Genomic DNA, 23,372 nt, shown 5'->3' with positions numbered 1-23,372 from the left:
GACTTTGGGTTTTGATTTTTTCACCTGCTTCGAATCCCCCTGCCTGGTATTATGCTGCATCGGTCTTAGAGAGTTTCAGCGTTCCCACAGCTGTGGAGGCAATCCCAGGGTAGCCAACTCTATCGATGACGGTGCCATGCTTTCTAACTTCCACCTGCGAGAACAGGTACGGCATAAAATTGTCCACGAGTCTTAGGTTTGCGTTGGTGGGGAAAGCTTCGCCATTGTCTCTCTTCACTACATCAAACGTAATGTACAAATCAGCTTTGTGAGGGTGAATGGATCCCTCCCCGACGTCCACATCGAACTCAATCTCTCGGTTCGGTTCGTTGAGGTTAGCAAATGTTCGACTATTGGGAGGGAAGGACTGCAACTCGTAACTTTCGATTTGCTCCATGATGGTTATTTATTACACATTGATCTCCACGACAGCAGTGGTCGTGACTCCTGAAAAATTTACCACCTCGCGCTTCTCGTTTGTCACTGCTAATTCTATGTTGTCTATGCGGTTATGAGACACAGGGAAATATATCAGTGAGTAGGGTGTGTAGATAATTGTAGATATATATATATATTTGGAATATCTCTAAAACAGAGAGAAACAGGCAAATTCTGATTTCTAATATCCACTCGAAGATAAGTAAAAGTATGAATACAACCTTTACCTAACAAGATGCGGCGGTATAAGAAATATCAAAAGAGGCATATTTTTAACAAGCTTGTGGACAACAATTTAGCAGATGCAGCTTTTATAAGTGTAGCCAAATCAATCTGAGGGGGGTCGTACTTTCACGGGAAATTCCCGAGAGTTTTTTTTACAAAAATCTTAGGTTAGACACAGTAGCAATAAGCTTATATAGACATCTTGCCCAAGTTTTAAGTATATTCTATTCAGTCTGAAAAACTCGTACTTTCTCGTCCCAGTAATATGGTATTTTATACTACTCTCTTGGGTTTCATAGTTGCCATTTTCACAGGGTGTTATTTATTTACAGCCCCAACCCAATCTTTGTTTTTGTTCATGGCGATGGTTGTACCGAACGCAGCAACCCGTTCACCTAGCGAGGCGTCTCTGCTGACGAGTCTCCTGAAAGCCACGTGTTCCAACTTCCTGTCGGCATTGTGACGTGCGTCAAGATCGGTGTGGGCATTGTAAGCGATGTCGTGATCTTTGCATGCAGCATCCAGGGGATTCACACCCTTGTCTCCTTTCTCAAGTCGCTGTTCGAGTTTGGTACCAGGGCCGCAGTACTGGTAACCTGGCAGGTACATCTCGAAGGGCAGCTTGTTGATAATATCGTTCACCAAACCTTGAACCTCTGCTACATTCCAGAATTTGGGAGGCAGGGTGTTGATAATTTTGATAAGGTAACCTATACCTTTGTTGTCGTTGACAATGAAGTTGGCAAGCTTGGAGCTGATCATGTCCATAATGCTCACTTTCTCGTTGTGGAAATTGCGACTTCCTGCATTCTCTTCGCCTGCGATGAAGAGGAAACGGTTCACAAGCTTCCTCAAGTCGTCCACCCACACAAATTCCTTGGGCAGACTGTTGTAGAGTTTGACACCGCTGCCAGTCTTGAGCTGTGTCCATATTGGCTTGATGAGGTTCTTGTACGTTTTGCCGCTGCTGGATTTGACGCGATTCTGTGTTGTATCGTTGTTTTGGTACAGGGAGTCCGTCATGATCAAAATTTATTTGTAACTTTCGCAATCCTCATCCGTGTAATTTTTGGCTTGCTTTTTGGCTTGGTGATGAGCTCCCACAGTCCCACTGTGCCAGGGTACACAGCTGTTCTTCTCGCCCAAATTGACTTTCACGTCGTCACCCTCAAACGTAATTTTTGACTTTCCAAGCTTCCAAACCAAAACCCTCATTGGGTTCCATGGTTGGGTATAATCCGAACACGTCGTCCTTTTCGAATTTCCCGGTGCTTAGGTAATCCCTCGCCAACGGATCCAACTCGACTAGCTTGTCCGAAGAGGTACTGCCTAGGGCCTGACTTATCGGTGGTGGTGCGAGTTCAAACGGAGTAGTGTGAATGCTGGATATCGGTGTGGCATTCGTATAATCACGTCGTCATCCTCAAACGTAATTTTTTACTTTCCAATCTTCCAAACCACACCGTCATTGAGTTCCATGGTTTGGTATAATTCGAACACCTCGTCCTTATCGAATTTCCCGGTGCTTAGGTAATCCCTCGCCAACGGACCCAACTCGACTAGCTTGTCCGAAGAGGTGCTGCCTAGTGCCTGACCTTTCGGTGGTGGTGCGAGTTCAAACGGAGTAGTGTGAATGCTGAATATCGGTGTGAGTATGGTATAATTTCGAGCAATGAGTGGCACGAGCTCGTTGATCAAGTCTTTGTTTTGCTCTGTGACATCTTTGATTTCTTTACCAAGTCCGCTGATGACATCGATGATAGGTTGGTCCTGGCGCTTTTTCTCTTCGTAAGTTCAACGATCCTCGGATTTACATCCCTTGAACCGTTTTGCCAGGTAGTCGCGCAGCTTCAGGTTGTGGTCTGCGAGTTTGCGTTTCGCCATTGTTATTTATAATACATCAAGACGTTTCTTGTAACATTGCAACGTTTAGAAAGTTATTAATTTTGTTTCTGTATTTTCCGTCTTTGGGTTTCCTCGTCATGTCTATTGTGACAAATCCGAAATCATCTTAGTTCCAGCATGAAGAGCAAAATTTGGAAAACTGATTGTAGTTTATGTCGCCACCTACGTAATCATCGTAAGTGTGTTTTAAATTGGTGTGGTCTTGACGAAACAAACAAATGATATTAGCATTGTCCCGGAGCTGCTGTTTGGGGATTTTGGAAAGAGTCTGAGCAAGGTAGAAGCAGTCCATGCCTCGGTGCCGGCCCTGAGTAAATAATTGTGTATCTCGTTCTGGTTCTCCAGGATCACATCGTCGAAGACCACCACCGAATTTTCGAGGCAACAATCTAGTGGCATCACTTCAGAAGCAAAAATAGCTATGCCCAGACACTCGTACACTTTCATCAGCTGACAGTACTTGGGTTGTTCCAAACTTTTGGAGAAAACATAGAGGTGCCTGTTCTTACAATCTAGCCAGTCGGGCGCAAAAATTATCTACAACTAAAGTTATTTTACCGCACCCCGAAGGTCCAACGTCAAGGCAGCGAATGTTGTAGCGCAACAGTTCACCGTTTTTCCTAACCTGACGTTCCGAGGGAAAATCTGGCAGTCGCCTCACCACATCCTAAGCACCCGTTACAAAATCACCTTGTTTTCGTCAATCCATCTTTTTTCCTCGAGTCCCAGCCATTTCACCAACGGTTTGTTACCCTTTCTACGTAATTTTTTCAATAAGATACGTGTCAGGGTATTTTGTTTTAGAAAGATACTCTTCGTAAAATCTTCCTTTCAGAATTTATCTTTTATTATATACGTGTGACGGTTTCCAGGTAAGACTCGAACTACGGTGAAAAGTGAAGTACTCCAATTTTTAGTGAAACCTTTTTCGAACGTACGCTTAAATTTACTGATTCTCACCTGAACTCCAATTTGGTTTTTCGGTTTCTTGCTTGTAAATTTGTACTTTGGGCAAACAACTAGAAATTAAACGCCGCTCGTCAGATTTGTTAACGTTAGCTGGTTTCATAATTACCGTAGGATGCAAACTGTGAGTATAGCTGTTAACAAGTTCCGGAAGCATGTCGAGCCACTTGTAATTCCCCTGAAGCGTGAATTGTTTCCACATGCGTGTTTTAAGATTTCGGTTGAAACGTTCCACTACGCTGGTTTTCATGTGACTAACAGTCGGGTAATGTTGAATATTTTGTTTTTTGAATAAATTGCCGAAAGACTGAGTTGTAGAATTCCTTTCCGTTGTCTGTTTGAATAAATCGAGGCCGCCTGCCACTTTCATTGAAAGTAGTCTTGAATGCTTCCACTACACAGGTTCCTGTTTTTACATTGAGGGTTAAAGCCCACGCAAATTTTGAAAATGTGTCTATAACAGTGAGTAGATACTTGTATCCCTTGTTGATTTTATGTAAATTTTTCAAGTTGCCACTGCTCATTTTTACAAGGTCAGATTGCCACAGGTCTTCTATGCCTTTGGTCACTACCGGCAGTCTTTTGTAGATTCGCCGTGCAGGTTTGTGTAGCTCGTTTACAATAGCATGCCTAGACATTGTGTGAAAATAACAATATAGCTTCGATGGGATTTCTGGCCGCAGACAATGCCGGGTTTTCTAGGTACAGCTTGTTACCTATTTGTATGTCGATAATTTGAATGGCATCTTCGGCATAGGCTGTCTCGCCACTTTCGGGGTGGGTGAAATCGACTAACTCCACTCCTCTTATTTTAGGCTCGTCACCGATGTAGGGTAGTGGGTTGCGTGAGGCAAAACCAGTAGGAAACCTTGAGGAACTGAAGTGTGCCAGCGATGAAAAACTGGTGCTTGGTTTGTCAGGAGTCAGCATATAGACTTTGGCACCCGGATGGAAGAGCGAGGAAAATTCCCTGTTTGGAATGCTGTACAGTTCGATGACAATAGTGGACTTGAGATTGTCGATGCTAGCGTTCAGGGTGTTAAATTGGTTCGAACCTCGCTCTTCACACCCTCCAATCTACCGTTTATTGATTCCAGATGTTCCTCGATAGCACGGACAACAGTGTCGTAATCGGGCTTGATCTTCACATCGACAACAAACCCCTTCAATTCTTCGTTTTACTCATGTAGTTGGGTACTAAAATTGGCTATGGCCGACTCCTGGATCGCCTCAATGCTGCCAATTTGCTCTCTCACATTGGCGATAATCTGCTGTAGACTTTCCACAAGTGTCAACATGGAGCTCTGAGTTGCGAGGTCGTGGAACTGGGTTCTATCTCCGCAAACAAGCCATGTTCTGGTACGTAGGCAAGGTTGCAACAGACTCCCGAAGCAATTCAATTTCGTTTTGGATGTTTTTGATGTCGTCGGATTTGAGTATTCGGTTGAGAGCCTACACGCTTTTCAATTCCTGTGAGGAAGGCAGGGTGGCCACCGTGTTTGGAGCGACTCCAAAGCTTTTTTCACCGCGTCAAACTCGGAGGCAGCAGCAGCAGCAGCGCGTATGCATTCTTGTAATTGTGTTATGTCATCCTGGGTGGGGTTGGATTGTTGCAAAATAACCCTAATCGGGACTGTACCTACAGTTTGAAGTGGGATCCAAACGACCATGTGCCTCCACCGGGTATCGAACTCGAGAAGCTTTGAAATATTGCCTTGAGATGGAAATCTGTTTGTCAAACAATGTTCCGACAAATCAAAATCTGTCATTTCGGTTCTGTATTCTATTTTACAACATCACAACCAAAACTAACAACATAGAATATAGTCGACATGCAATTTTCATTTCATATTCACAAATTACACTGATTTTAATATTAATTTATACTTTACAACAATACATTTTCTGAAACAATTTTAAACTTATTGGAAATACATCGTATGTATGTTGTACAGATCATTGTTTGGCATATCATTTGTCGATTTCTCGTAATTAAACACAATAACCAACTCATATTTGATTGATTGACTTGGTGTATTTTAAGTCCACTTGATGCACAATGAGGCTAAAAGGAGTGTACCTACAGCTTAAATTGAGATCCGGACCGCAATGTGTATCCACCGGATATTGAACCCAGGACCCTTTGAGTACAAGGTGACGACAAACTCATATTTGCAATGATTAAACAACATTTTATCTTATTCTCTCAATATAGAGTTATAATCACTATAATTGGTATGCAATATCAAGCTACAATGAGTACTTTGAACGTAATGATTTATCTACTACTGCCAAATATTCTTTCCGAAACAAATTGTAATATAATAGGAACTTCTCAATATGTAGTGTGATTTCACAGGTTCTTGTCTAAGGGTAAGCTTAAAAAAATGTCGATTTCTGGATACGTCTCCTGCAACATCAACACTACGTTATACACAGCGATGGAACCTTAGACATGTTTCTCGATGCAATTTGCATTCGCTTGTACTGCTTCCAAAAACTCCCTAAATTTTAGCTTCAGCAACAAGTACTCGAGATAGTACAATTTCTCGTTGGGTTCTCCAACGATAACGCCACATTTTCCACTTGCTTGTTAACTTTCTTGCATGGAAGATAAAAATCTCCGGCAATTGTGGTGGAGATGCCTATAATAAAACGCATAATATTAGCATTTTTTTCTATTTGCGGTGAATTATATTTTCAAATGTTGACAATATTTTTCGGTTGCATTCAACAATTCTTTCAGTTCAAAATCCTTTCTATCTTTATCTCTCTCCAAAACAAAACCCATACATGGAGAGTAGGAGAGAGTGAGACAAACAGAAAGATGGATAGAGATAGAGATAGAGAGATAAAAAATAAGAAACAATATAAATAAATTAAATATAAGAGAGAAAAAAATATTTCTGTCTACGCCAACATAAAATTTTCTCACATTTAACTCAAAATCAATTAATCTGTAATTGATACCCAAGCAGTCGGGTTAAGAAACTTTGAATGAAAACATAGAAAATAATAAAATAAAAGAGATAGAGAGGAACAGAGAGAGTCAAAGCAACAGAATTATCGCATAATAAATTTGAATTCCACTTATCAATAGCTTGAAATATAATATACTATACTCACCATAATAATATTATCTCATTCAGAACAAACGTTGCGTTATCAGATATACAAGTTCGGTACCTTGATTTAATTTTTACTCTCCAACAACTCCTTTAAAAACACAAGATTTACACTATTAGTATTATTGTGCTATTTGCCACACATAACAACGCAAAACACGTGTTAAAAAACATTAATGAAATAGATGACTCCTTAACAAATTGATACCATTGTTAAAAAATTGTGGTTCCACAGAAAGATAACATAAAAATAAGTTTCCGTACATTTGATTCCGAAATGTATTCCATATATAATTTGTGCACTGATTACTTTCTTTGAACCTTCTTGAAATATAACATGTATCACTTCTATCCCATTATATAATTCCAGCAGATTATCTCGTTGCAAACAAGCATTGTAATAAGAAATCCTTTGTTTTGATATAGATACTCGGTGGACATACATAGTATTCTGTTCCTACTTTAATCCATAGGTCCAGTTATGGTTCGCATTTCTATGCGCAAAATAGGCTTAGAGAATCAAACTCCAACCAAACATTGATTTATATCTTCTATACAGTATGTAGTAAAAAAATATCCACCTTTCAAACAGAAAAACAGGAGATCTTCTTCGCTCAAAGAACAAACAAAAACTGAATATACTGACCAAAGCAGAAATTTACTTTATTATCAATCATAAACTAAACGTAACGTTTCAACGTTGTAGCAAGGTCTTCGTCAGACTCTGCACCAAGTACAAATGTAACAAGGTACAAAACATAACGATATATATACACACAAATTAATTACTCCCCTCCAGACTATTACAAAGTTCTTCTGGAACATTATAGCAGGAGGCTTTCTGTTATCAACTGGACTTATAAAAGGACTTAAGTTGAATGAGATGAAGACGACAATGCTTAACGAAGGAGGATAGACTGGACATAGACAGAAGAAGGAAGAAAAGTAGCAGGGGAGAATTGGAAGAGAAAGAAAAAGAGAGGAGGTTTGGAATAAGGAGTATGGGGAAGACCACAGAAAAGATATGCAAAGTGCTTAGGAAAGTGTGCGTTAAATCTTACAGTAAGGGAGTTAGAAGCATCTTAAGAATAGCGAAGAATGCAAACAAGAAAAAGGAAAACAGAAAAGAGGAAGAGGAAGGGATTATCTACGAAGTGAAATGTAAAGAATGTCAGAGTGTGTACATTGGAGAATCGAAAAAGAGACTGATAGACAAGTTGAAAAAACATAGGGATGATGTACGACTTAAGAGAGAGAGAGAAATGCGATATTTAAACACACGAGATAAACAGGACATGACAGAGTGGGATGTGGCTAAGCAGATATGAAGCAAGAAGAGAATACTAGTGAGAAAATGGAAGGAGGCCAAGGAAATAGAGAAGATAGGTGAAGAAGACAAAATGAAATGGAATGGGGTACTGAAGAAGGTGTTAGAATGGAAGAAGGTTAGAAAAGGTGGAAAGGACAAGAGAGAAAGAGGAGAGAAGAAGGAAGAAGAATGAAGGAAAAAGGCCGTGAGATAAAGAGTAGAACCACATTCTATATGGAAGAAAATGTTTAGCCTTTCAGGTGAAAGTACAGTTGACAAGGAAAAGCCTCCTGCTAGAATGTTCCATAACTACTTTCTAATAGTCGGGAGGGGAGTAATTCTTGTATATATAATCGTCCTGTTTTGTACCTTGTTACATTTGCACTTGGTGTAGGGTCTGAAGAAGTCTAGAAGGTTGAAACGTTACGTTTAGTTTATGTTTGATAATAAAATTAATTTCTGCCTTGGTCAGCATATTGAGTTTTTCAAGTCATGGAAACAAGGCTTAATGGTGTTATAAACAAACAAAGATAATAAGATTCTCAGCTTCAACGCTTTACATATTCTTTAAAATGTACCTTCCCATCACTAGTCTACTCTGGATGCAGCTGCGTAGTTAACAAGTCAACAATCCACACTCTGGGTGCGATTCTCGAAACCTGTGGTAAGAAACGCGACTGAACTCGAGAAATATAATCTAACATTGCATACCAGTACCCCACAGGCGTGTCGTGAACACGGTGGTCTGAAATGAGAAGTCGTTTTCCTTGAGAACCAACAAAGTTCAAACGTGATAATTTTTGCAGGAGTCAGTATTACATACTGAAAATGAGATGAAACGGAATATATGCTGACCTTTCGCTAGGAAACAACTTCGGTGATGACGCTTCAGAAATATCAGCTGCGTTTCACGTGATCCTGCTTTCTCCTGACACTGATGAGATTATATTCGAGCTTGGCAGTCTGCTGCTAACCGAAGCAGAGGAAACACTCGCGTCAATAACGCTTAGGTCCTACTGCATTGTATTGACCGGTTATCTTAGGTTAGTACATATCATAATAGTTGTTTGTTCTCTTTCTTTATCTCGCCACCGCTTCTTTCATACGTCACACAGTTATAGAGTTTTCCATATTTATCTATCCCTCTCTCTCTCTCTCTCTCTCTCTTTTGTCATCCCTTCTCTCATATTTCACACTGTAATACAGTCGCCCTATCCTTCTTTCTATCTCTCTCTCTCTCTATTGTCATCGCTTCTCTCATAATTCTTTCTCCTTCTATGTATCTTCTTATCTATATTTATCTTCTTCAAATAGTAATACAATTGTTATATCTCTTGTACTCTCTCTCTCTCTCTCTCTCTCTCTCTCTCTCTCTCTCTCTCTTTCTATCTTGCTGTCTTTCTCTGTCAGCCTCTCTCTCTCTCTGTTCTTCATTCTCCCTACGCTGCTGAGCTTGTAATTTTCGAGAACAACCTAGCAACTCGAACCGGCAGTTTCCTGTGAACCAAAGCCAAGGAAAGACACGGTCCTCATCCGTGGCAATGCGATGTAATGCACCTTGCTTTGGACGGTGGCTGCGGGACTTCATGGGTTCGATCCCGGGTTCAGTCTCCTGGAATTTTCGGACTCCGTATATTGCCGGTGGCAACCCACCATCGTGAGGGAATTGGAAAGCTCTGAGCGAGTGAGCGTAATCCGGCCCCGACGCCCTACAACGACTGGGGGTTGGTCGGGCTGACCACCCGTTCCCCTAATCTTGCTGCATATCTCCAAGCCCCCCTGGTAGCCTGCTTGGGAGGGAGGCCAGCAGTCGGTATGAAAGCTAAGGCCCAATATTGGGCTGTAGTGCTCTATGATTAGGAGGAAGGGAACACACGCGTTCACAAGGCATATTTATATTAAATAATATCGTCCTGTCCTTCACTTTATTGATCAGCTATCTTAAGTTAGAAAAAATCGTAATAGTTGTTCTCTCTCGTTAAGCATCTCTCTCTCTCTCTCTCTCTCTCTCTCTCTCTCCCTCGTCGTTCGTTCTCTCCTCCTTCACATAGTAATTGCAGTGATAAATAGCTCTTGTTATCCCCCTCCGCTCCTTCCCAACTGGTTCGATTAATTTATATCTTAATCCGTCATCATCACGGGATTTGGGTTAGCTTGTAGCGTAACAAATTACTCTCGTTGTCCCCACTACTCCCCCTTCCCTCGAGTTAGGTTAAATGTGTCGCTTCTTTTCAAAGAGTTAGGTTAGCTTAGCAACACTGATTTGTCCTTAATGCTAACTTTAGGTAAGGTTAGCAACACTGATTAAATAAGTTAGGTTAACTGAGCAACAGTTTTCTGGGACATTACACCCTCTTAAATACTGACACTCACAAACTACATGCCCAGGCCAGGATTCGAACCCACCTCTGGCGTCGTGTATGAAACGTAAGAATATAAGTAGAATATTAATGGAAATATTATGTTAATCTACATGAGTTTACTATAAATTCAAATTGACTTGAACATGCTTACAAAGTATTGCCGTAGAACACGGACCTCTTCTACGGTGTGTAGAGTACATCTTAGCGAACTACTTTTCATAATATCGATTTGCTCGCAGAGAATTTGTTTGTTTGAGGAATGGTATTATACAGGGTGAGTCAAAATTCTTTGGATACCAATTCATTTTGAAACCTGACAGGAAAATGTGAAATCTGGTAATGGGAGATGGTAGTAGGGGATGGGGGCGAAAATTTGGGTACATGGTTACCATGGCCGCAATCTTCAACGCAGGTTCGAAATTTCAAATGGGAAGTGGGGCATATCTGACAAAGGAATAGAAGATAGAAATCATCCTAATATCCGGCGAACGCATTTTCAGAGGCATCACAGAGGACTACGACAGGCAGCACCCAAACATACATACAGTCTCGTACGTTATCAGCAAATAAAAAAAATGGCAATGTGGAAGATAGGGCACGTAGTTGGTGACCAAAGACTGCCACCAAGAGGAGATAGCAACGAAGGTTCTAGCATCATATGTGAAGAGTTCCACACAAAGTTTTCGTCTTCTCTCACTGGAAAGTTGTATGAGCCAGTCCTCCATTGTCCGTATATTGTATACCAATCACTGGCATCCTTATAAGCTGCATATGCAACATAAAATAAACGAGGATGACCCAGATCGACCGGTAGATTTCTGCACGTGGTCTACAAACCAACACAAACTGAATCCTTTGTTTGCCCTTGGCATACTGTTCAGCGACGAGGCCTATTTATCTTTGAATGGGGAGGTCAATCGGCATAATTATAGGTACTGGTGTGAGAGTAATCCAAAATCGGCGCAACCGAGTAAGGAACATAGTCTTGCAACCGTGATTTTGAGGTGTGGCATGTAGTACACCGGCATCATTAGTCCACCCTTCATCGACACTACCTTAACGGCGCAAGAGTACCTGACGCTTCTTCAGGAACATGTGTTTTCTTCCATTCTGAACCACGACGGCAACTTTACCTCTAATTTTCAACATGATGGGTCCCTTTCTCATTATGGCGTTGATGTGCGTCAATGGCTCGATGTACAATTCCCAGGGAAGTGGATTGGTCGCTGTGATCCCGTGAAATGGCCAATCAATTCAACTGACTTCACACCCCTCGATTTCTATCTGTGGAACCATCTCAAGCAGATGGAGTCTGCTGAGAACCCCCCCCCCCCCGCGATATAAGGCATCTACAGGAACGCGTTGAGCACACGTGTGACGACAATTCACCAGATATTCTTCTGCGTGTGCAGTCGGAGTGGATACGGTGTCTACCTTTGTGCATAGGACGTGATTTCCACCACACAGAACAAGTGTTGTAGCGTGCTGTTGGTAGGTGATTTTCAGACTTTGAGCTTTCATAACTTCTGGTTCTGGTTTTCCAGGATCACGTCGTAGAAGACCACCACCTTATTTCCGAGGCAGACGTCTAGCGGTATTACTTCAGAAGAGAACGTGGCTATACCCAATCCCTCGTACAGTTTCGACAGCTGGTGGTACTTGGGTTGCTCCAAACTTTTTGAGAAGAGGTACAGGTGCCTGTTCTTTAATCCAGCCAGTCGGGTTCGAGCAGCAAGTTGTCCACCACAAGAGTTGTCTTCCCTCATTCCAAAGGTCCGACGACGAGGCAGCGAATGTAGTCGGGCAGCAGCTGGTCGTTTTTCTAGCCTGACGTTCCGAGGAGAAATCTTGGGCAGTCGTCTCGTCGGTCACAGGATCACCTCGTTCGAGTCGATTCAACTTCTATCCTCGAGTACCAGCCATTTGACCTGCAGCTTCTTACATTTCCTGCACAGGACCTTCTTGATGAGGTACGCGTCTCGATGTTTCGTTTTCAAGAGCTCCTCCTCGTAGATTTCGTGGCGAGCATCCTTTATTAGATACGTGTGCCTCGCTCCCGCATGACTCGAACCACGCTTAAAAGTACCGTGCTCCACTTTCTGGTGAAGCCCTTCTCGAACTTGCCCTTGAACTTGGTGATCCTCACCCGGTCTCCTACTTAGTATTTCTGTTTCTTGGTCGTAGGTCGATACTTTGAACTGTAAACGGTGGAGATCAGATGTGCCTCGTCGGATTCGTCGCGTCTTCAGGCTTTATGCTTATCGTATGGTGGACCGAGTTGTTGTAGTCGTCCACGAGATCCCGGAGCACGTCCACCCACTTGTAGTTACTTGAAGCTTGGACATTCGCTGTGTTAACGTGAAGCTGAACAGTTCCACGATGCCGGCCTTCAGGTCGCTGAACATCAAGTAGTGTCGGACGTTGTGCTTTTACATTAACTTGAGAAAAGTCCATGTGGAATTTCTTCCCGTTGCCCGTCTGCAGGAATCGCGTCCGTCTGCCCGATCGCCGGAAGATCGAGTGGAAGGCTTTTCCGACGCATGCGCCAGTCTAGGCTTTCAACTGCAGGGCAAATGGGTATTTGGAAAATGTGTGTATGACGGTCAGGAAGTACTTGAGACCCTTGTTGACTTTTGGCAAATTCTTCAGGTTGCCGTTGCTCATTTCGACGAGGTCTGCATGCCACAGATCGTCGATGCCCTTGGTGACCACCGACAAGTGTTCGTAGTTACGGCGTGCTGGTTTGTGCAGCTGCTTCACGATCGCTTGCCTACACATTGAGGGCGAGATTTCGTTCTAAGGAAAATATTAAGGAAAAAGGATTATCTTCGGGGTACAATTGTTTGACTTCGAAGAATAGTCCATCTCCATTTTCGACGTCAAACACAGATTAATTTTTCATCCTCGCGTATTTTATATTTGTTGGTTGCGTCGTCCCAATATGCAATCTGCATTTGAAGAGCTCTGGAAACCCCATCCTTTCTTCGTAGGAGTATGAGCAGCACCTCGGAATGCTTTCCATTTTTTCAGTATCTACATTTGAGAATCCGAACTGTACCGTCGAGAAAAATTCGTGAGACTGGGCGTAAGAACACGATTTGTAAACGTGACCGGCGCGCGAGTACGTCCAATGCTCTGGAACATTCGCAACAGTGTGAAGCCTGACAATAACGACGAAGAACAAATGACGCAAATCTGAATCGTCCATAATCTGCTCAGTACCGGTTCCAGGTGTTTCCCGATGGTGCGAACAACGTCGTCGTAGCTGGGTTTGATCATCACATCGACGTACACTTAATTGAGTTGCTCTTTCAAATCATGAAACTTGGTACCGAAGTCGACCAAAGCCTATTCCTGGTTCACTTGGACGGTGCCGATCTGGAGGTTGACGTTCGCGACGATCTGCTGCAAGCTTTGCACGAGCCTCAACTTGGAAGATTTGGTTGCGAGGTCGTGGACTTGGGTCCTGATCTGAGCAAACAGCACGTGGATGTTGGGCAAAGCGGCGACTGTGTCCCGAGGTTGCGCGATTTCGGCTTGGTTGTTTTTAATGTCGTCGGATATGAGTATTCGATTGACGGTCCTCTTCAAGGCTTTCAGTTCCTTTGGCGTGGGCATGGTGGCCACTGTACTTAAAAAGCGACACCAGAGACGTTTTGACGGCACCCAGCTCGGTTTCATCAGCCGAGGTCCGCAAGACATTTTGAAGTTGCACCATGTTTTCCTGAATGGACGTCGATTGCTCCAGCGTTTCCAACTTGATCTGTATGTCGTCTATGAGATGATGAAAGTGTGAAAGTTCGGATTCGGTGTTCAGACTTTCCAGCTTGGACATCTGCTGTTGAACGTTGCCCAGAGTTTCGGCGATGCCGGGCAATTTCGATAACAGAGCTTCCTGGACGTTCGAGCGGTCGCTTTTCATGGTTGCCAAGGTATCCTCGATGTGGGATAGGGTGCCTTGAATTTTCCCGAAATCCTCATAAGCATCAAGCTGGATTTTGATGTTGGCTACGCTGCATATGATGGCATTCAGTTCACCGGACTAAGGCAGGTTGTCTATGAAGCTTTCCAGCGTTCGAAGTTTGGCTTGGACCTCGGCGATGGCGGCGTACAGAGCATCCGTTAGAATTTCCATTTTTTAATTTGCCAGTGTTGGAATTTCCAAGGATTGAAACTGTTTGCGTGAATCACCGATGCCTAAGTAATCACAGAAGAGGAAATGAACTTAGCCATGACTCACACTCTACATCGCCTGAAGATGAGCGTTTAGACACGTGAAATTGTCTGCTACAGATCTGGCATGTCTTTATCTTGCTGACGACTAGTACAACTGAATGACGTTATATTGTTCATCATATATTATCTCTAAAGCCAATCTCATACCTTCAGTACACAAATAGAGGAAACGTTTGAAAGAACCCTGTACATATATTACACAGTGCAACACTTTTAAAACTTTTTTCTGTTTTCTCCATGAAAGAAGGTTTTTCCTTAAATATTTTAACTTCCACAGTTCGAATGTGGAATTTGTTTTACTGTTTCACCCAAGGTTTTTCTGAAATACTGAAATATGACTCTCACCATGAAATTTTCTTACTAAAGCCTTTCAAACAAAATGTTATAATTAGTATCTTGGGACTATCACCTGTAAATTTATAATGTAGAATGGCAGAAGTTATAAATAACTGCACTTGATGTAAATCATGTATTTCGGAAGTGTAGTTTGAAAGGTCTTAAATGTGAATCTTGGATCTACACAGAGAAATGAGGGAAAGTATACATATCATATTCTTTCATACGTACTTAATTGCTTCTCTTCATATCGGATTGATTAAGTTCCTGTTTTAAGACCACTTTATGCACAGAAAGGCTAATTCGGACTGGTCCTATAGTTTTTAGTGGGATCCGAACCACTATGTGCCTCCAGTTCTCTTCATATCAAAATGTGTATCACACATTAAAAGGATTTCTATAAAGCCCTGTGAAGATTCTTTTGTCCAGACAAGTTTTAATTTTTAAAAGCCTTGCATGTTTATCAATGACCAACTCCTTTCCCTAATTACACAAACTAAGCAAATCGATGTGACAGATTTCCATGATATCTGTACTATAAACAATTATAAATTACAAAATCATAAATCAATGAAGTGTTAAGATGAACTGGGAAACCTTGTTACCCCTTCAATCTTTTGTCATCTTTCTCAGAAGTCACAGGATACTTCACCAGCACCTATGTACTTGTTTTGAATATCCATTGTCTTTGATAAATCTGTGAAAAGAGAACTCGTTTCTGAATTGTACATATGTCTCAATACTGCTTTGAAACCGCCAATATCGTTTCAGCATATAAAAAAAGAAACAAGAGAAAAGATGTGAAGATCTTTCTTGCATTTCATAGAACTCTATGGCACCCTTCCCTTCCATCCTTACATCCTAGAAGACTCAACTTTCTACTTTTTTTTCACAATTCCAAGATCCATATGAGATCACTTAACTCACATTGACTTATTGTGATTTACCTACATCTTGCGCACTGTCTGGTTCAATATACCGGGTGGTCCAAAAGCCCCGAAACGGTCAAATATAGTGAGAAATACACATCGAATCGGAAAACGAAAAAATATGTGTTTAATAAGTGAAAGAAAGCTATTCAATGATATCACACTTGATTCTCCACCCACTCCCCCTGGGGCATGGGGCGGTGGGAACTGTAAAATTTGAAATGCAAACCCCCATTTTGTATTGTAGAAACGGATTCTACGTTAGAAAATAACCATTTCGCGTAACCCAGGAACAACGACGTGGACGTAGTAGTATTTCGTTCCCATAGGGGTGTTCTCTGTGGTGACCGAAACATAATTTCCCGCTCACCACTGCCTTTTCTCCGTTCCCAACGTCGAAAAGCATAAACGTCTGAATTGTTCATTGTTCACGTCACGGCCCGATTTGTTTTTCTTCCGCGCTCCCATAGGGCCACTCGAAGGCGACTGGTCTGCCATCTGGCAACTCTATGCGGCAGTTCGTGCATGAGCAGCTACCAACCAACAACGATACGCACACAGTGGGATTACTCATCGTGCCACCAGGTCGGTTCGGCGTGAAGAGCTGCCTGTAATCTACCACGGTGAAGGTCGAGTGCTTAAGACGATCGTTGTGTAAGAGGTGATATCTTACAGAATGTGAAAGTGGTATATCAAATTTAGTTTCAGTAACCCTGTGTGCATTCTTTGCAACTCACGAAGGGGGAGGGGAATCGTCCTGGAGTATTAACAGGTCTACGAAAGAATATAAAATCCATTACTGTTCGTATTCTGTCAACGATGACATTGTCCGAGAGGGAAAGAATAACTTATATGATGATGCTGGGGTTTGGTGATAGGGAACGATCATACGGGGACGTTGCGTATTTATTCAAAGATACTTTCCAGACTCGTGCACCTATTTAAAAATCTACTGTTTATTCAACCGTTGATCGCTTCGAAAGAATTGAAGCAATCAGGGATGAACCACGATGTGGAAGACCTAAAACTCCTACAAACGATGAGAAATCTTTGAAAGTTCTAATGCATTTCCAAGAAAACACCAATACTTCGAGTCGAAAAGGAGCTCAACAAACCAAAGTAAGTAGAATATCTATCCTAAGAATTGTAAAGTCGCATCGGCATCATCCATACAAAGTAAAACTAGTGCAAGAACTCATCGGAGACGACTATGAGTAGTACTGTAAATATACCTTCTAGATCAACCCTGATTTTTTGACCTCTAAGAAAATCGCACCAAAACCTCAAAAACTCACTTTCCCTCCACGTTCCGCGCCTCATTTATTGCGCTGACGATGTTTCACAGCGCAGAAAAGCAGGTACGAGAAAATACACTTCTCGTACTTCAAGTACGAATGCACCTTATTGTAATTTTCTAAGTCCGGCCATGTTTATATATCGTGACCTTTGTGAACCTCTCGGAACGATGTGATCTTTCTGCCACACACACACACACACACGCGCGCGCGCCTCTCATTATTTCTGTATTGTGACGTGTTTTTTTCAACAAGCAAACAAACAAATAATAATTGTTTTTTTTAGGATTCCCTGCCCCCTAACCCCGCCAGGGTGCGTGGTGCCCAACCCAAAAAAGGTTCTAACGGCTGCGTCGAATTCTTCGGTTTGTTTCGCTTCCTTCATCCTCGCATCCAAACGAAGGATCTGCTAATCGACCATCCGAAATTCAAATCCGACGTCGCTCGTCACACAGGCGACAAAATAATTTACATCATCATCGCCCATGCCGTTCTATCCTATCCACAACACCCAATATGTATAATAAACAGCGGATGAGGACCGTTTCGGTCGTGAAGGCATCTTTCTGCAACGCCGCGCGTATATCGGCAAGAGAATCTCGAGATTTCAAATAATCGTACATGCGACACATGAATAAAATCCGATCGTCCATTTTCACGAAATTTTTGGACGTTCCTGCTCAGGTAGACGAGCGTTTCTCCCTCTGGATTTTTTGGACGTGATCTCGATCATCTGCATGTGATCGTTGCAAAAAATGAGCGTCGGAGTGCCGAACAGCCACTGCAGCATCTTGTAGCCTTTGGGGTTGCTGAGCAAGCGGGGAATCCACTTGGGCACTTCTACTCTTGAGAAAAAACGTTCCCACAGACACGAGGCGCCGTACCCATTGAAGTAATTTGCACGTTTTTCGCAAGGACAATTTATCGAAGAGAAAAAAATTGCTCCAGATTGGGTTGGGGTGTGAACCGTGAGAACCTTGACGGACGCAAGGAAGTGCAGAGGGTTTTTTTATTTTTGGGTAAGTCGTCGCGTCAGGTGATGCTGCTGCACAACAGTTCGAGAACGTCATCGAAGGAAAAACACAACTTTTTTGGGCCTTGAGGAAACACTCGACGCAATAAATGTTGAGCCGGTCTAAAAAACCTCTTCGAGTGCGTAGCGCTGGTAAGAAAAACCTGCAACTTGAAACACGTGTAGGAACGAGAGTAAAAAACTCTCACCTTCCTTCGTGAGAATCGCCAGAGAATCTGAAGCCCAAAATTGATTGGTGAACATACCGCAACTGTAGATCATCCCGTTGAACATCAGGTGATTCGTGTAAGCGGAGTGAATTTCGGGCACGACGTCCGTGGTGACATTCTAAACTATGTGATCGCCGTCCTAATCTAAAATTACTGCTCGGTCGGATTCGTCGAAATACAAATTCAAATGATGTTGGAAAAATGATCACCCTCTCTCTCTCTCATATCAATTGCTCTCGGGTGAAAAAGTAGGAAGTATAGCATTGTCATTTTATACCAAGCCAAAATACTTATGGGTGGTGGATCTGTAAAAGATCATTTGTCATTTTGTGGTCCAGAAACATCCCGGGTCCGCTGAAAAAGGTATGAAGTAGCATTGTCCCTTGTAGCAGACCCAAAACGCCCAAATGGGTAGATCGGTCAACGAACATTTTGCCATTTGTCCCCCACGACATGTGCGTCAAAAGTCTTCTTAAAAAAATAGGAAGTATAGCATTGTTCTTTGTACCATAACAACATGCATGGGTGGAACTGTCAACGGGGTACTTACCCGTTCATTGCCATTTGTCCCCCAGGACATGCGCGTCAAAAAGTCTTGCTGAAAAAAAAATAGGAAGTATAGCATTGTTCGTTTGTACCAGGGCAACACGCATGAGTGAATCGGTCAACGGGGTTCATTGCTAGGACACTGACTATAGTGCTCATTGTGTTTTTAACCAGGGGTCGCGTGCGTGGGGTTCCTATATAACTCACCAGTTTCTTCTTTTGTACATCATTATCATAGTGAACGTCAATCGTGGCAGTTCAGTATTCTTAATTGTTTGTCTGGCAGTATACATATATCATCGTGGAATTTCAGTGAGCTACAAGTTTTTTTTGAAGTGTCTCTCTCTCTTAAAAGGTAAGTTCTTTTTTCAAGTGTGTGTTTTATTTTTTCATGATATATTTATTTTGTTTTGCGTCTGACACACACATATTTAGAGGAGTCATAAAAATTGACAGACACACACATCCCGCACATTTTTTCTTTTTACCTCCTACAACAGTGCACACACACACACTGTTCGCGTCTAATATATATATATGCACTTGTGGAAGGAAAAAAATGTCTAGCACTTTTCAGCTTTTTTTGATTCTATTTTTTTCCTTTTGTTTCAGTGCGCTTTCCCCTACCACCACCCCCCAAAAATTTCACGTATATAAATAACAGAGTATATATATACAGAGAAATGGAATCGCAACCAGGCCCCTCCGGTCTTTGCGGGAAAATGGCATGTCGCAACTGTGGGAAGTTGATTTCTAAATCGAACATCTCGAAGCATTTGAAAAAATGTCGTCTACCGGAACATAATGTCCCCCCGGCAAAGAAATCTCGCATTGATGCGCATGAAGGCGGTGCTTTGAATAAAAGTGCACGCATCATGACGTATAAATCTGGAAGTGACGAAAAGTGTGACTCGGCCACGTTCCTCGACAATGTGAAATTTCTGGTAGTTGATAAATTACGGGATTGCCTCATTAATGTTGCAGTTAAAATTCATCTCGTCTTGACCCTGCTGTATGAGAAAGTTGTCTCGAACAAGACAAGCACTTTCAGTTTTTACGTAGGGTGCGAAGGCTTACATGAGAGGCAATCACGACGATCTTGACGAAATTGTGACACGGCTATTTGAGCATCTGGGACAAAAACAAGAAGAGTTTGAAGGTCGAGGAAGTGGATGGAGTCTTTGCGGTCGCAGCCACATGTTACAGCTTCGAGTGTGCAACTTCAAACCGTTACGCAGCGCTAAAAAAAAAAAAAATGTTGCACCAGACATAAAAAAAGCCGTGTTAAACATAGAAAGTAATGATGCGAAGAGTTTCTTATGGTCTGTCATCGCCGCATTACACCCAGCTAATAATGATAACCCCCGTCGTCTCTCTAATTACAGAAGATACGAATGGAAATATAACACTGTGATGAAAGGAATTTCCTATCCTGTGCCCCTGAACAACATAGATCATTTTATAAAACAATATCGAGAAAAAAAGGAGAAAATATTGATATTTCTGTATTCGGGGTTGACGATTGCGGCGACATTTGTGTGTTAAGACCTGCGAGAAGCCAGAATAATGTAATTCGACTCTTGCTTGTAGATGGCCGTTACAGTTTGATTCGCAATTTTTCTCGCCTAGTCGGAAGACAGATCAGCAAGCACCACGATAAGATTGAAATTTGCGATCGGTGTTTGAGAATTTTTCGCGGGGGAAAGAAGATGAAAGAACAGCACAAGTGTTTTGGCTCCATGAATGCAGAACCCGAACATGTCATGCCGGAACCCGGAACCAAGATGAAATTTCAGAAACACCAGGCTCTTCTCCACCATCCCGTTGTCCTTTATGCCGACTTTGAAAGCTTCCAAGTTCCCATGACGTCTTGCAATCCTGATCCCTCTACCTCAAGCAAAATACAAATTTTTCACCAGGAACCTTGCAGTTTCTCCATTCACGGAGAAAAATTAGATGATGTAATCTTGTATTGCGGACCCGATGCGGCAAAAAATTTTGTTAAGAAGATAGCGGAATGTGGAAGAGAACTTGCACCCAGCCTGAAAGGACCTTACGTTTCTCCACCTCCTCTCACAACGGAACAACAACGGAGACATGACACGGCAACAAGATGCGCGGAGTGTAACCAGGCTTTCACCCCCGAAAATCACAAGGTCGTACACCATAACCATCAGAATGGATTTTTCCTGAACACCATCTGTAATTCCTCTAATCTTAAAATTAAGGAGTCGCATTTTGTTGCCGTGTATCTGCATTACACAGAAAAATATGATACGCATCTGTTCATCAAAGAGTTGTACAATATCACGACTCGAATCAGCATCATCCCTAGAACGAGCGAGAAGTATATTGCAGTAAGAGTGTGGATCCCTCTTGAAGAAGGACGAAGTGTGGAAGTTAGAATCCTGGACTCTTACAATTTCCTGTTCTCCAGCCTCGCCACCCTTGCAACTCAACTTGGCGACGACGATATTGTGGCCACCAAGCAATGCTTCGAGGATGAGAATTTGAATCTGTTGCGTCGCAAGGGACTCTACCCCTACGAGTACGTCAATGATTTCAACAAATTTGACGAGACAGAACCTCCACCCCGAGAGGCATTTTATTCTCATCTCACGGAGGACGTCTGTTCCGAAGAGGACTACGAACACGCTCGTAGTGTGTGGACGGCCTTCAATTGCCAAACTTTTCGCGACTCTCACGACCTGTATCTGAAATTGTATGTGGCCCTTCTCATGGACATTTTCGAGTCGTTTCGCAAGATATGCATCGCAATCTACAAGTTGGATAATGTGTATTTCTTCACGACGCCGGGATTGACTTGGGAATCTATGATGAAATACACCAACGTAGAACTGGGGCTCATCGCAGAGAAAGAACAGTATGCTTTCATGGAGAGTGCGATACGCAGTGGTATTGTCCAATGTCCCCGACGTCATGCTCTCGCAAACAATCCTCATACGCCTGGTTACGATGCATCGAAGCCCAACACCTACATTGTCTACTGGGATGTCAACAACTTGTACGGTCATTCCATGTCGCAGTGTCTTCCCATCGGCGGCTACGAATGGATGAATGAAGAGGAACTCTCCTCCGAGGATTTTCTCAACTGGACCGAAAATAACGAATGGGTCTGTTTCTTGGAAGTGGATCTCGATTATCCCGAAACGTTTCACGAGAAACATCACGGATTGGTCCTGGCCCCCACCAAAGAGAAGCCACCTTGAGGATCATCGGAGGCGAAACTGATACTAAGCGTGGAGAACAAGAGGAAATATGTTTTCCACTACCGACTCCTTCAGTTCTACGTGAGACACGGGTTGCACCTTAAAAAAATACATAGAGGATTAAAGTTCAAACAAAGTAAGTGGCTGGAAGTGTACATAGTCGAGAACACACAACGCAGAGCACAATCAACATCCCCTGCAGACAAGGATCTGTACAAACTATTCAACAACGCCATCTACGGCAAGACGATGGAGAACGTGTGCAATTACATCGACGCAACGTTGGTCACAGACGAAAAGAAATTCGAGAAGATTGTCGCGTCCCCCTACTTCAAAAACTTCACCATTTTCGACGAGAATCTGATATTCGTCGAGAAGAACAAGAAGCAAGTGATGCTCAACAAGCCGATTGCCATAGGTGCTACCGTCCTTGAACTCTCTAAATTGCACATGTACCAATCCTACTACGATCAGTTTCAACCCATTTATGGAGATAAATTGAAATATGTTACATTGACACGGATAGCTTCACCAAACCTGCAACATGATCTGACTAAGATGAAGCATCTTTTTGATTTTAGTAATTTACCATCAGGCCATCACTTGCATCCGACAGAAAATAAAATGACGATTGGAAAATACAAAGATGAAGTTGGCGGGGAGTACATCAGCGAATTTGCGGGGCTTCGTGCCAAAATGTACTGCGTCAAGATTGCAGAAAAATAAGAGATCAGGAAAGCGAAGGGGGTGGGAAAAACAAGCACTGGTAAATTCACCATGGAGGACTACAAAGAATGCCTGTTTCAAGGTAAAACATAATTCAGCACCGATCATCGCATTGCGAATAAATTACACGAACTGTACCCGACGCGCGTAACCAAGGTAGCATTGGATGCCAGAGACAACAAGTTACGTGTTCTTGATTGTCAAATCCACACAAGAGAGTTGGGCCACTGCAATGGAAGCGACAAATGTGACGTGTGTCCACTCTAACCGCATAACCATGAAGTTCGATGTCTTGCCTTCTTCAAAAACATAGAGAGGAAAAGAGGAAGGCCTCAGGCGATGAAAAGTTGGAAGTCGTTACGCTCGCTCTAACGAGGCTCAGTAAATTCAACTCTTACTTTTTTTCTTCATCATGATCTAATGACATAATTACATGTTCGAGTCTTTTTTGAATTGCATCGCTGCAGAGAAAACATTCTGATAAAATATATCTTTTTTTAT

This window comes from Lepisma saccharinum, chromosome 10, assembly GCF_977018435.1.
Source record: "Lepisma saccharinum chromosome 10, izLepSacc3.1, whole genome shotgun sequence".
Classification (NCBI taxonomy): Eukaryota; Metazoa; Arthropoda; class Insecta; order Zygentoma; family Lepismatidae; genus Lepisma; species Lepisma saccharinum.
The sequence above is the reverse complement of the archived record's forward strand: the minus strand, read 5'-3'. Positions refer to the sequence as shown.